The sequence below is a fragment of the Microtus oregoni genome, unplaced genomic scaffold, assembly GCF_018167655.1.
Source record: "Microtus oregoni isolate MIOR12 unplaced genomic scaffold, Mior012 000010F_ref0000083, whole genome shotgun sequence".
NCBI classification, from domain to species: domain Eukaryota; kingdom Metazoa; phylum Chordata; class Mammalia; order Rodentia; family Cricetidae; genus Microtus; species Microtus oregoni.
The window spans coordinates 36,104,095-36,111,704 of record NW_024543069.1 but is presented as its reverse complement, the minus strand read 5'-3'; positions in this window follow the sequence as shown (position 1 = coordinate 36,111,704).

Here is a 7,610-nt window from a genome sequence, read left to right as displayed (position 1 = left end):
GGCCGGTGTCTCTCTGTGTATTTACATTGCTTGGATTTATCGGACCCCTTGTAGGTCACTATCTTTCTGTTAATATTAGAGTTTCGAATCATCGTTCTTCAACTTTTTAAAAATAAAACTTTATTGTAAAGAACTCGAAACTAAAAACAACGCACGGTGATTCGCCAGACCCAAAGTCTATACATTTCGGTGAACTTCAGTACAGTCAGAAGAGCCATTATGGAGCTCTGGAACTTCCCATCGAGTTGACACTTGCACTGGCAGCTCTACTTTTATGCATGCATCCACCTCAGCCTCCCTTCCCCAAATATCTATGACAGAACTGAAGCTGGAGATCAATTAATTTTATATCCTGCGACTCCCGTGTCCATCACTTCCATCCAGTTCTTCATCACCTTCTCTATACTCATTCTCATTGTCTTTGTTACATATGCCGTATCCACGTACACATCCCTATGTGTACTTATTTGCCTGGGGTCAGTGTATGAAGGAGAGCTGCAGTTATTTTTCTTTCTGAGATTGTGTGACTTTGCTTGATGTTACTATACATTCTACGTCTATCAATTTTCTTGCAAATTTTGCAGTTTCATTCTTTTCTTCAGAGTTAAATAGTATTCCATTTTTTTTCTAGATAGGTGCCAGATTTACATTATCTGGGGTCAGTGGGACTCAATGCTTTGCGCCACAGTGGGAAGAGGTCACTCACATCTTTGCAGCCAGGAAACAGAATGACAGGGGCCCCCCCGGTCCCTGGACAGGATATGCCCTTCCGTAGCGTATACTCGGTGACTTACTTCCTCCAGCTAGGGCCCACCACCTGGTTTCTGCCACTTCTCAGTAATGACATCAAATTGTAACTCCATCAGAGGACAAACCCATTGATTAGGTCAGAGCCCTCATGATGCAATTGCCTATCACTTAGTAGATCTCCAGGCTGGGGACCAAGCCTTTAAAACAAGAGGCTTTAGGGGGTACTTTGTGTCCAACTCACACATGAAGATTATTTTATTTCTTTGAATATGCTTATGAAATTTGATTTTAAATTTTGTGTGCTAAATCTATTGTCCAGGTCATCTCATAGTCCGTGGTAAAATTTCTGGGCTCCTACCTTCCTGCAAGAAATGATGACTCCTGAATTAGCAGACGGTTCAGTTAGACCATCTCTCAAGCTCTGTCTTCCCACAAATCCTGTCCGGGCAGGTTCTAGGTGAGCTAGGGCAGGCTTTCACCAGAGACACCACTTCAGTGCTTCAAATGTGTTACTAGGGCAGTAATGGGCTGCTAACAACGAGCTTCTTTGGCAGGGCATCCTCCATCAGTGCAAGGCTTACTGAGAAACTGTTCTTACGTTCTAGCTGCTTCTGGGGCTTACCACTCCTGCGTCCAGTGCTGCCTCTACCCACAGACCGTGTCAGGCTTCCACACAGGCCTCCGTGGCTCTCTTTCTGGGCAGTTGTTGGCTTGCCCTGCAGGCTCCTGCCACTCCCGTTGTCCTGAGTTCTGACCTCAGCTTGCTCAGTACAGCCCCAAGATCACGCACTGGTTGGTTTTCCTGTTCGTCTTGAGCTGGTGTTGGAATCTGATCTCTTTCCCATAAAACCAAATTGTGTATTTGGTCCCAGCTAGTGGGGCCATTTGGGAAGCTGAGGAAATTTTGAGAGGTGGCAACAAAGAAGAGTCTTTAAGAATGTGACCCATGCTGGGTGGTGGTGGTCTATACCTTTATTCCCAGGACTTGGAAGGCAGAGACAGGTGGATCTCTGTGATTTTGAGGTCAGCCTGGTCTACAAGAGCTAGCTCCAGGGCAGGAAGTTTCCCCAGGGCCAGAGAGCTGGGCATCCTCTGAATCTAATGATGAGTTTCCGTGGTAGGCTTGGCTGCCTGTTCTCCCTTCCTGGAAACAACCATTTTGTTCAATTTTATGATAAATTTAGAAGAAAGAGGGCTACTTTGGTCAAGTTATACCATCCTGGCTGGGAGCTCCTGTGGGTTTTACATTGAGGATGAAGAAAGGAGGGGAGGAGTGGGGAAGAGAGAGTGGGGAAGGAGGAAGAGACAGAAACAGACAAGCAGAGAAAGCATCTACTTTGATGCCTAATAAAGGTTAAATGACCTAAAAAGTGATGTTTGCCCAGTAGAGCTTATATCTAACGTTTACAGTTCAATAATCTTAGTAACGATTATTTCCTATTACTGAACATTTGTAGTTCATTTAAGATTTAAGCTTTTCAAAAACCATTACTTTATTAGGATGCTGTTTAAATTGAAATAATGTACTCTCTAGGCTATTTTGGCCGTTGTCCCCATTAATTGGTTTAGACATATTTTAAAACGAAAAGTAACTATGTTTTGATTAAACAGTTTGTTTCAATTTATCCATACCAAGAAAGCTCGCACACTTTTATGGAATTTCACAGAACACTGTCAGAGGATAAAAAGAATGGTGTGCAGCTTTGCACGCGTGTTCCCTGGAAGCTGCCAGTGACTGTGGGCAGTCCAAGGCGGCTACAGTCTATTCTGTTATGAAGAGAAAAGTGCCTGGGGTTGGGGAGGTGTCTCGGCGGGCAAAGGGCTTGCTCTGCAAGTACAGAAACCTGACTTCAGATCCCCAGCAACTGGAGGGGGAAGCCTGTACTCCCAGCACCAGGGGAGCAGAGGCCAGCCTCGCTGAATCTGTGGGCTCCAGGTCCAGCAAGAGTCTGTCTCAAAAAACAAGGTGGAGAGTGATGGAGGAAGACACTCAGTGCTAGTGCTGACCTCTAGCCTGCACACGCACGCGCGCACACATGTGCACACACACGTACACACACACACACACACACACGTACACACACACACACACAGAATGGCAGTGTATGTAAGTGCTGTATGTCAGATGTTTCCAGGGGGACACGAGATGCTCAGCTTTCCTTGACTACTTCCTTTAGTTCCCCTTTTAAAAAGAGAACTGAAGGCCTGGTGTAACTTCCTGGTATGGATCTAGTGTGAAATATTTTTAATTGTAATAATAAAAGCTACTGCCTAACTTTGATGTTAAACACAATTGCTCCCAAGTCTCTTCAGAAGGCTCGCTAGGAAATGACAGCTTGTCTATATATTTTCCCAAGGTAAACCAGCACCTCGGTGCATTTGACTTCAGCCCATGAACAATCCAGACCTGCCCATGAGGATCAAGATGGGATATATCATCCCTGCTAACCTTGGGCAGGAAGAGTTTGCCTTCGAATGTGCAGGCTGCTCACTCAGGTAGGAGTGGTGTCTGTTTCCTGCCAAAGAAGACTCCCTGAAGCATTTCTGCCTCTCTGTGTAAAGACAAGCCCCAGAATGAGGGACTCCTATATTTTCAGAAAACCACACAGGAAAATGGTTTGGCTACAATGATGAGGATGAAAAGTAAAATCTCCAGAGGACACATTTGGAATTAGAACTTAGATGATTCCACAGGCTTGTCACCAGACCTGCTTACCCGAATTCTGAGGCAAGTGTCTTAAGACTGAACACCCCTCATCTGAAATGGTTGCCAGAACAGTGTTCTGAATTTTAGGTTCCCTCTACTCGAGATTTAGACATGTTCGAATATGTATCATGAGGTGTCTTGGGAACGGCACCCAAACCTAAGCAGTCCCGTGTACTCTCTATTCCTCCTGCACACGCAGCCTGCACACATTCTGACAGAAGGTATTCCGTGTGTATTTCCGCTGCAGTCTACCACAAAGACCCTTGAGGAATCTGACCCCAAGAGACCTCACACAAGTACTCAGGAAATGTCAGATTTTGCTGATATCTGATAAGACTTCAGTTTCACATCTGGACTGTGCAATTTGCATAATCGTTCCCACTTTGCCCATAAGGAAACTGGCGCTTCAGAAGATGGAGCGATCCTTCCAAACGTCCAGGGGAGCCGTGAGCAAGCTGGGATTCTGACTCAAGATGAGCTTGAAGACAAAGCTTGTGATTTCCAAATGCTTCCGCAGCATCTAGTGTAGCTCCAGTGGGGGGACCCTGTCTGTCTGTCCATCTCTTTCCCTTACTTCTATAAAGTGCTGACTTGGGGCATATCTGGTCACTGGTCAGGAAAACCCCTCTCCAGGATGAGCTAAATGTGACCAGAAGATGAGTGACCATTGTGCATGTCTACAGTCCAGAGAAAAGAAAGACATATGGATCCCTGGACAGACACCCCAGAAATACAGTGTCTGTTGGCCAAAGAAAAGCATAAAGTCTGTTGCCTGCTTCAGGAGTTGAGATTTGCTAATGATAGCCACAGTTGCCGGGCAGAGGGAAAGACTGCCCGTGTCACTCAGAAGCTGGGGACATGCCACCTCTGCAATGAAACAAGAGTCAAGAGTGTAGGTGGCACCAGTGAGCAGTGACCTAGTGCTCCTGTTCACTATCGCTGCTGTTCTCAGTGGCTACAGTCCTCAGATGGACAAAAGCAATCGCCACTCAGGAGATGGTAGGGACTTCACTGAGCAGCCCTCCCCGCTTGGTGGTGGTGGATCTGAGATCACTCTAACCCCACCCTTAAATGACATTGGGATGGTATAGGTGGCTATCAGTCTTGGTTGATTTTCAGATTGTGACTGCGATGGATGTTATACTAAATTTTCTTGCACTATTTGACCTCATCAAGAAGCTGGCTTTCACGGTGTTGTCGCCTGCCCCATTTTCAGATCGAGACACGTTTGTCTCAAAGTGTTCCCCGAAGTCTAGGGATTGCCTGCCCACTGACTCTGTGACAGGGTAGGAAAGAAAGCAGCCCAACAACGCAGGAGTGAGAATGTGTGTCCTTGACAATAGCTAGAACAAAAGGATGCAGTTGCTCATCCCATAATATAAAGTGTTTGCGGCGGGGAGGAAAGGCAGGAGGTAAGCAGTGGGAGTTCATCCAGGGGAAAGGTCACCGGGCAATTCTAGCTCATGCCTCTGTTTCCCCAGTCTGTTTCTGCTGGTTGTGATGAGTACTCAGTTTGACATTGTTTGGCTCACTCATGCTCCTGTGTGCTCTCTTCCTTTTATCCTTTCTTTTCTTTTTTCTTTTTCTCCCCTCCCCTCCCCTCCCCTCCCCTCCCCTCCCCTCCCCTCCTCTTCTCTTCTCTTCTCTTCTCTTCTCTTTGGGCTTGGATACTTAATAAGCACACCCATTCAACACCAAAAATATAGCTAATGCAGATCACTCTCTGGACTGTACAAAGTAGTAACTTTCTAAAGGTTTACGGCATGGACTGTTTGTTCTATCACACCAGGACCAGCTGGAAGGACGGTTCGTTTTCACTTGAGGCATGCCCACTAATAGCTTTCAGGAAGTGGAGGTCTGATTCTGACCCAGAATTCACTATATGGCCCAGGCTGATCTAGAACTCCTGATCCTCTAGCCTTTGCCTCCTGAGTGCCAAAATTACAGACAGGTGCTACCTCGTCCAGCTGATGATGCACCACTAAGCGTGGGGACGTGAACCAGAGGAGGTGAAGTCTTTACTTTTTCCCTTTTAGTCTTCCCTCGCTTCGGCCTCCCTCCAACTGTTCTGTCAGGTCACAGAATTAGAGACAGGAGCGGGGGCAAGGTGCACTTCCACGCAGCAGACTGAGCTGCCCTGTCACACCGGGGGCATAAGGGCTGCCAGGCTCCACTTTGATGTGGGTCAGTGCCCTGCCCTGAGCACAGCGAGAGCTGGGGGTAGGGCGTGGCAATGGATTCCAGGGAGGGTTGTGCAAGGCAGGCACCCTGCCAAGGCAGCTTGGACAAACATTCTCACCCCTGGCTGTCTCCCTCAGGTTGGTGCAGCTTGTATGGGGCATTCCTGAAAGACAGGCACATTTGTTTGACTTACATAACATCTTACATCAGAAGACTAAAGCTGTCCTTCCGGGCTCGTGTCCTGTTGAACTGGGTCCAATCGAAACTTCTTCCCTTTACATAGGAGAAACCTGACTACCTGGGTGAGTGCTGCCTGCCGGTCCATGGCACAGCTGCCTGCCCGCCCTCTGCCCTCCTCTCAGCCTTCCTGGTGACACCACTCCTTCCTCTTGTAATTTCACGGATATGTTAAGTCCTTAAAAGGACTTGTTCAGAACTGGCCCGTGAGGGACTTCTCTCCCATACACTTAAACTGAGCATGTACTGAGTGTATAGACTTTTGGGGCAGAGAAGATGCAGGAGATTCTGAACTGTAAGGGGGCTGGGGGATTATTATGGGATGCATACAAGGACTGCAGCACGGGGCCTGAACTCTCATTCTCTGCTTGCCCCAGGAAAGGGGGTTTAATAAGCAGATGCAGTGGTACTTGGTCTGACCTCCGTTTGCTGCTAAGACTTTGGTCATAGCTCCCTCCCCGCCCCCACCTCCTTCAGTGACAACTTTGCTATCAGAGGATGATCTTGAACTGTGGTCTTCCTACCCCCACCTTCTGTGTGCTGGGGATCTGGTTATTAAGCACTAAGCCAGGTTTAATGTCTTGATATATTTTTAGTTTGAAGTCCTTATTATGAGTTGCTTTAAAGGCCTGCGACTGAATGGACCCTGGATGGTCACTGAGTCTCCCCAGTGCTTCTTTGGCTATGGCGCCCCCTGAAGACAGAAACAGCCCCTGGGGTCAGAGGGGGACGCACATACTCTCTGTGCTTTGGGGTGTAGGTGTGCCTTCTCCCAGGCCTTCCCAGCTGACTTCCAGTCTGGTTATGAGAGAATAGCACAGACACCGTGAAGGCTAGCGGGTGGGTACTCAGAGAGGAAGGACTTCAATCCAAGTGTTTCTTCAACTACAGGACAGCAAGGGTAGCAGCCTGTGTCTCCATGTCCTTCATCCCATATCGCCTACTAAAATGGGCCCAGGCTCAGGACAAAGGGGAAGAGAGGGAGGGAGGGATGGAGAGAGAGAAGGAGCCGAGAGCATGTGGCATACTGATGGTACTGGTGGCAGTGTGGCTGTCCCAGGTCTGTCCCTATGAGGTTAAGCGTCAGGCATAGCCATTCCATGCCGCTGGGGCAGGATGAGAGGCCACGAACAGTCTTTAGTGAGCTTAGGGGCTCTCCAGAGAAGAGGCCAGTATAACTCCAACTCCAGAGGAAGGAGACTCTCAGCATGGCATAAGTCTGTGTGGTTAGTGCCCCAGCAATCTTGACATTCTGACTGGAGAAGTCTGGCCATCCTAGAGAGCTTTACCTGTCAGCTTGGCACAGCCTAGATTTACCAGAGAAGGGAGTCATCAATCGTGGGACTGCACGGATCTGATTTGTCTGTGGGCTTGTCTGTAGGAAATTGTCTTAACTGTTGATCGATGTAGGCATGCCCAGCCCACTGGGGGTGGCCCCATTCCTCAACAGGAGGTTTTAGGCTGGGGAAGAAAGCTGAATGTGAGCCTGAGAATAATATGACAAATGAGTCCCTCCTGGTTTCTTCTTCCAGCTCTTGCTTGAGTTCCGGGCTTGACCTCCCTCAGTGATGGACCAAGCCCTGGAAGCGTAAGACAAATAAACCTTTCTTCCCTTAAGTTGCTTTTTGTTAGTGTTATCACGGCAACAGGAAGAAAACCAGAGGGCCCTGGAAGGAGGGCTTTCAACACAACATGGGCCCTTATTGTCTCCTCCGGCCTCCCACAATTTCTCTCT